Source organism: Macrosteles quadrilineatus, unplaced genomic scaffold (assembly GCF_028750875.1).
Source record: "Macrosteles quadrilineatus isolate MER2022 unplaced genomic scaffold, UCM_ALF_1.0 Scaffold_5__1_contigs__length_97177068, whole genome shotgun sequence".
NCBI lineage: Eukaryota > Metazoa > Arthropoda > Insecta > Hemiptera > Cicadellidae > Macrosteles > Macrosteles quadrilineatus.
This window is the reverse complement of record NW_026542598.1, coordinates 76,263,715-76,271,836: the sequence shown is the minus strand read 5'-3', so window position 1 is coordinate 76,271,836 and position 8,122 is coordinate 76,263,715.

Below are 8,122 nucleotides of genomic sequence, written 5' to 3'. Positions count from 1 at the left end.
CGTTAAAAGGAGCGATGTATAAAATGTTTTCAAACAGAGGAACCTACTTATGGATTGATATTTTACCAAAGTTAATAAGTGATTACAACAACAGGTTTCACAGAACTATTGGGATGACACCAAATGAAGTAAACAGTAAAAATGCTAAACTTGTATTAAAAAGAATAAAGCACAATACAAAACCTAAGGTTGAAATAAAGAAGCCTAGAAAATTCAATGTAAATGATAAAGTTCGAATAAGTAAGTATAAAACGATATTTACTAAAAAATATCTACCTAATTGGACAAATGAAGTATTTACCATATACAAAGTGCAACCAACTATACCAGAAACATACATATTAAAGGATAATAAAGGCAATTTGTTACAAGGTGCGTTCTACGGACATGAACTATTAAAATCTACAGTAGGTGATGTATATCTTGTTGAAAAAGTGTTACAAAGGAAAAAAGACCAAGTTAAAGTACGATGGTTAGGTTTTAACAAAACAGAAGATTCTTGGATACCTATAAAAGACCTAATTTAACGGGAACAGCTCATTGTACTATTGGATTTCGAATAAGATGGAGATTGTTTGTCATAAAGATCAATTCAACATTAGTAATATTGATGATTACACTGTTGATAACGACACAATCAACACTGGCAAACATGGAAGTTTACTTCCAAACACAGTCAGATGTATTATAAGTGGTCCTTCAAACTGTGGAAAAACTAATGTCGTATTTAATTTGATTACAAATCCTAAAGGATTGAGGTTTAATAACTTATATATTTTTTCAAAGTCACTACATCAGCCAAAGTATCAATTGTTGGAGAAAATCATATCGAAGGTGTCAGGTGTTAACCTTTATAAATTTAACGCCAGTGATAAAGTTTTGCAACCAAACCAAGCTAAACCATATTCAGTATTTCTATTTGATGACGTTTCGTGTGAAAATCATGATACTATTAGGAACTATTTCGCCATGGGAAGACATAATAATATCGACAGCATATATATAGGACAAACATACAGTAAAATTCCAAAGCAGCTTATCAGAGATAATGCAAATGTTATAATTTTGTTCAAACAAGATGAAACCAACCTGAAACACGTATATAACGATCATGTAAATGCTGATATGTCATTTGATAAGTTTAAACAAATTTGTGGAAAAGCATGGGCAGAAAAGTATGGATTTTTGGTCATTATGAAAGAACAAGCCATAAAAGACGGACGATATAGAATAGGGTTTGATAAATACGTTCTGCTTCACTAAATATCACTATTTCAAATCAACACTTCGTACTGTAAACATGGCAAGTCAAGAAAAGCTCTTAAAAGAAATAAAATCACTTAGTGATTCTATTAGACATAAAAACAGAGCTCTGAAGTTAGGTATAAGTGAAAGAGAAAAGTTTATAGAATCAACGTTTAAACCCGTTACTGATCCTTTAAACAGATTAGTTAAAAATATTGAAAAACCTTTCGAAGGAGATGCTATTCTACCGATTTCTAAGTATGAAAAAGAATCAAGAGATTATGAACAATACAAACAATTTCAATCAACTGAAGAAAGTGGTGAAAGTGAAGAAAGTGAAGAAACAGAAGAAACTGAAGAAACTGAAGATTCAAGAGAAAAAGAAGGATTTTCCGCAGGTCAAGAAGAAGGATCTACTAATCCTACAAATCTAAGTACATTAAGCACAAACATAGCATTCAAAGGGAATTTGGGCAGAAAATATTTATTAAAGATGTTACATTCAACACAGGCTAATCGAAGATATCATATTTATGGAGCTAGACTAGAAGACAATGGTATTATGATTGGAGACAGTAATTTGGATATTGATGAAAACGATAACATCCTTATTGGTAACCAAAAATATAAAGGTACAACAGGACTGTTTGAACTTATTTTTAAAAACAAACCTGGTAAATATACCAAAAAAGACCTATCAGTGTTTAAAAATATACTAAATGATACAAATGCACATAAAAAGCAGTATTCCAAAGATTTGCCCATTTATCGAAATCGATCAATAAAATACACAAGTGTCATAGCTGATCTTTTTCCAACACAAGTGAAAAAATCTCAACTTAAAAGAAGAGCTATATCTACAGCTGAATTAAATGTGTTACACAAAAGACCAAGAACCAACGAACCTACATCTTCAGGGAAAGGATTATTAAAAAGTCTATACAATACCAACATAATATATTATAATGATGTCAATAAGCTGGTTGATCGAATGAGATTATTATATGAAGCCATGGAAGCCGGTCATACCGGATTGGACAATGAATGGGTAGCTTTAATCGATGAACTACGAAATCGAAGGATTATTGCTTAATCATCGCATATAAAAGGAGGACAAGAATCGAGGGAACTCAGTTGAATCATGAGCGTGGACAAGTTTGGAAGGTATTCCAATTTTGGAGAAAAACCAAAACCCAATGGTAAAAGATATAGTTTACCATTAACAGCTGAAGGAGATTATAACATAAGCAGCAAACGATTGAAGTTTGTAAAAGATCCAGAAGATGATAATGATGCAATAAATTTGAAAACTTTAAAAAGTGAAAAATTGTTGAGCTTACAACTTCAAAACGACTCTTATAATGCCAAGTCTCATAGAATAACAAATGTTGGTGAACCAATAGAAAACTCCGATTCCGTCACCAAAGATTATTTACTTTCAAAACTGTCAAATACTTTACAAGTTAATAATGAAGTTTACGATGTTAAAAACAGAAGAGTTACAAACTTAGCTGATCCTGTCGATAGTCAAGATTCAGTCAATAAAGGATATTTACATTCTATAATCCCTGAAAGAAAAGAAGATAGATTCTCTTTTTATAACTTTGTTATAAATGATATAGGATACCCTAAAGAAGATTCGGACGCAGTTAACCTCAAATATGTTAAAGATAATTGTATTATTCACGATAGTGAACAAATTGATTGCAAAGGTAAAATATTACATAAGGTTAAAGAAGGATTAAAACCAACAGATGCTGCCACTGTAAGTCAAATCATGTTACAAAAGAATGGAAATTGGCATGCTGAGAACAAAAAGATAACTAATGTAAAAGGTGGAGTAAATCCTGAAGATGTGGTAGTTTTTAAACAAGTTCCTGTAATAACCGATGAATATAAACATAATAATATAAAGACCACCACTTTTGATTGTAAAAACTTACCATTAGCAAATGTTCATAATGCAGTTTTACCTCACGAAGCGGTAACTTTGGATCAGATGAAAGATCATATAAAAAGCCAGTGTATAATAAAAGATGAACAAAATGAAGAAATATACACATGTAATAATAAAAGAATTACAAATCTTGAAGATCCACAACAAATGGATAATGCTGTCAATGTAAAACTATCTTGCTAGACTTTTGGGTACTGTAATGTTTGATTTTCACAATATGATACCAGCATATCCAGGACATAACAAAGTGCATCCAGATCAAAGAGATCAATGGATTGATAGGGTTATTATGAAGCAATATTTTATGTCTAGCAGAACAAAGATGCTTAGAACTAAACCTGTAGAAAGATTTCACCATTAGAAAAATGTTTACAATGCAGTTTTACCTCACGAAGCGGTGACTTTGGATTAGATGAAAGATAATATAAAAAAGCAAGTGTTAATAAAAGATGAACAAAATGAAGAAGTACACACATGACGTAATGATACAACATATTCAAAATATAACAAAGAAGATGAAAATACAAAAAAGTATAATATGGATTGATAAAGGTACATAATAAGAAATCAGTTCGTAAATGAAACATTCATTGTCAAACACTTGAGGAGTGAAGCCGATGTGGGTACATTCCCCTATAAATAGAGATGTTAAAGGTTAAGCACATCAGTCGTGATATAGAGAGCTTGAAGAGAGGAAGAGGATTGACATCATCAGCAGTTTCTCTATTATCTAAACCAATTGGAGCAATTGTTAACAAAACAATAGATTTACTACCAGTAGAACTGCATTTGCCTGGAGGATATCAATACTGTGGACCTGGAACAAAATTGAAAAAACGTCTGGAAAGAGGAGATTCTGGAATAAATAAACTAGATCAAGCTTGCAAACAGCACGATATAGCATATTCAAAGTTTGCAGATACAAAAAATAGATCCATAGCGGATAGAGCGCTTGCTGAAAAGGCTTGGCAAAGAGTAAAATCTAGTGACGCAAGTTTTGGTGAAAAAGCAGCAGCTTTGGCAGTAACAGCAGCAATGAAGACAAAAACTACGTTTGGAGGAGGAAAGAGGAGGAAAGGCCGAAAACGAACGGTTAAAAAGCAAGGAGGTAGTATTAAAAGGAAAAGAAGGAATAATCAAAATAAAAAAAACAAGAAACCAACAATATGGTCAATGATAAAAAAAGGAGGAGGATTATACTTAAGACCATACCGTGTGTATTAAACAAGAAAAAACAAATACTAATTCCAAACAAAGAGTTGACAAATAAAGAATTAATTATATACGCTTCTTGTATGAAAATACCATTTTTTAGAGGAGTGTTTATGAAAGATGCATTGCCCGGTAAAATATGGAAAAATGAGACTGGAATAGTTAATTTAGAAAACAGTGAAGGTCCTGGCACTCATTGGATATGTTATAAAAAACTTGATCGAATTATTTATTATTTCGATAGTTACGGTAATATGCCACCACCTAAAGAGCTTCAACGTTACTTTCGCACAGCAAAACAAGTATTTTACAACTATAACAGAGAACAACCTGACAATACAACAATTTGCGGACACTTATGTTTAGATTTTTTAGCTAGAAGCGTTAGTCAACTTTAAGATGTCTTCCTATACGGTCTCATTGACCGGCACTTCATCAACTCTGCGCAGTATTCTATTTCCAGCTCTACGATTGCAAAAAGGAAGATTATGGGAAGCTGCATTATTGGATTTAACAACATACAATTCTATTCCAAATATTTCTGAAGGAGTCAATAACAAATTACACTATTACAAAAGCAAAAATAATTTGGGAGAATTAACACCAATGAAAGAAATTAGTTTACCGACAGGATCTTACGAAATAGACCATATTAACGAATTTATACAAAAACAAATGAAAAACGAAGAACTTAACGAACTTGTTCAAAAGGAATCAGAAAAAGAATATATAACAATAAGAGGAAATAACAATACCATGAAAGCTGAAATAACTTCTTCCTATTATATTGATTTTACTCAAAAACATTCAATTGGAGGATTATTGGGATTTTCTGAAACAACTCCAATACTAGAACCTAAAAAGACCTATTCTGGTGATAAAACTGTAACAATACTGAAAGTTAATACGATAGACATTACATGTAACATTATACAAGGATCATACAGAGATGGAGAGAATAGTCATATATTGCACACATTCTATCCGACAGTCGCCCCAGGTTTTAAGATTGTGGAAAAGCCACAAAACTTGGTGTACCTTCCCTTAAACACCAGTGTGGTTTCAGACATCGTGTTGAACATACTAGATCAAGACGGAAACCTCATAGACTTCAGAGAAGAACGTATTACGATCAGGATTCACATAAAAGCATCAACCTAAACCATGGGATTGTCATTCAAGAAGAGAGAGTTGTCGGGTAAACACCTAACTAGCTCATCATCTGCAAAAGGATTAACTACTGAAAACATTCGGTTTTTACAGGATATTGGATTAAAACTCATTGAAAATGGAAATACTGGATATAGCACAAGGACCGACATTCGACGAGACTTTATGGGAAAAGGAGTATCACACGCACAACCCCTACGCTTCGTCAAAATTGAATAATAATGATGAAATTAGAATTCCTATACAACAACAGGATATTTACACTCTTCCGTGCGAAAGTTATCTATATATTGAAGGAAGAGTAACAAAAAAAGATGGAACAGCTGGAACCACCGTTCCTTTTATCAATAATCCAATGGCATTTTTATTTGATGAAATTAGATATGAAATATCTGGAGTAACTGTGGATTCTACAAAGAAAGTAGGTTTAACAAGCACATTAAAAGGATTAGCATCTTTGACACAAAACGAGAAGAATTTGTTAAGAATTGGAGGATGGGTTGCACCCGATAACGACACAATCACCCCTGATTCTGCAGGGAACTTTGATTTCTACATACCATTGAAATTATTTCTAGGCTTTGCTGAAGATTACAGAAGAGTAATAATAAATGTGAAACAGGAATTAGTGTTATTAAGATCATCAAATGATAAGGATACTATTTGCGCAGCAACTGGAACCACTGATGCAAATTTAGACTGGAATTTAACTTTGGACAAAATCGTTTGGAGAGTACCACATGTGCGATTAAATGACGAACATAGAATAACACTGTTGAGACAACTGAAATCAGATAGAGATATTGTAATACCATTCAGAAGTTGGGAATTTCATGAATATCCAGTTTTACCTAAAACACAAAGACATACATGGACTGTAAAAACATCTACTCATTTGGAAAAAGCAAGATATGTAATATTTGCACTACAAACAAAAAAAAGGAATAATATACTAGCTAATGCCGGTCATTTCGATCATTGCAAACTAACAAATTGTAAAGTGTTTCTTAATTCACAATTTTTCCCTTACGACAACTTTAATATTTCTTTCACTAAGAAGAGGTACACTGTTTTGTATGATATGTACGCTAGATTCCAAAGTTCATACTACGGGAAAACAAACACCCCGATACTGTCTCCCGAGCAGTACGAATCAAAAGCTCCAATAATTGTAATAGATTGTTCAAAACAAAACGAATCTGTAAAGTCATCAAGTGTGGATATAAAAATAGAAATGGAGTTTGAAGAGAACGTTCCTGATGCAACATCTGCATATTGTTTAATTTTGCATGATAAAATTGTAACGTACACACCATTGACGGGATTAGTCAAAACAGTGTTGTAAATGAGTTTCACCACAACCACCAGTCGGCTATAAAAGGAGGAGCTTCGCACACCACCAATCAGTCTTTGCTCGTTCGTTGAATGGGTAACATCCTACACTACATCATGAGTAAAATGAGTTCTCCATCAGTCGTACAAAAGGATGCAGAGGAAGCAGCATTATTGGATCAAGAAAACCATCAAGAAATCGTCAATGAAATAGAAGAGTTTTTAAAGTTTCGAAAACAAGAAGACAAGGAGGACAAGGAAGAAAAAGAAGAAAAAACTAAAAAAAATGGCACTAAAAGGAAGCGGAAAGATGAAGATACAATCCCAATTAATATTTTGAAAGAAGTTTTCCTACGCATTTACTATCCTATCTCACTATGTTTGGGTAAAAGTGTAACAGCTGGACTAATGAAATCTTCGGAATATACACCTACAGTAATCTTGCAGCATGGTACAAAAATGGTTATATTTTCTGAAACGGCATGGGAATCTTTTCTAAAACATTTAAATCTAATTGAATGTTACTTAAATACTAATGTTTGCGGAAGGAAAACTAATATTCGACTTTTGGATTCTGACAATGAAATTGACATAGTAAAGAATCGTGGAACACTACAAGTACGATTTAGAGATTTAACTCAACATGAAAGTAAAATTTTACTCTCACGTGAAGAATTCTACATTTTAATGCATGCAACGTCTCCTATCTCTAGATATATGAAACAACTTGTATTCTCAAGTTCAATCATCAAAGAGTATTTAATTGATACACTGGAAAAACAACCGGAAAGCACCATATTATACGGACACGTGGATACATCTATTTTTAATAGATTGCCTCATGAAGTTGGTATGTGGAGACAGTTAAGGAACTTCGAATCAATTGATGAAGAAGCGATAGAAGCTGTTGAAGAATATGAAACTATAAACCAAGAAGAACCAGCAACCCAAGAAGTGTAATTAAAGAAAAACAGTATAAAAGAGTGACCAAGGCGCGGTGTGAATTCAGTTGAACACTATACGTGGTGGTGTGTAGATAGGGTTAAACATTATGGATATAAAACCCTGTGTAATAGAATTTCAAGCATTTCGTGATAACAAAGATGAATTTGTGATAAAAGAATTAGTGATTTTAGATTTGATTACACATGTCGTATACCCGTTTATATTTGAAGCTCCATTTTCAGTAAACCAATTGAATGACAA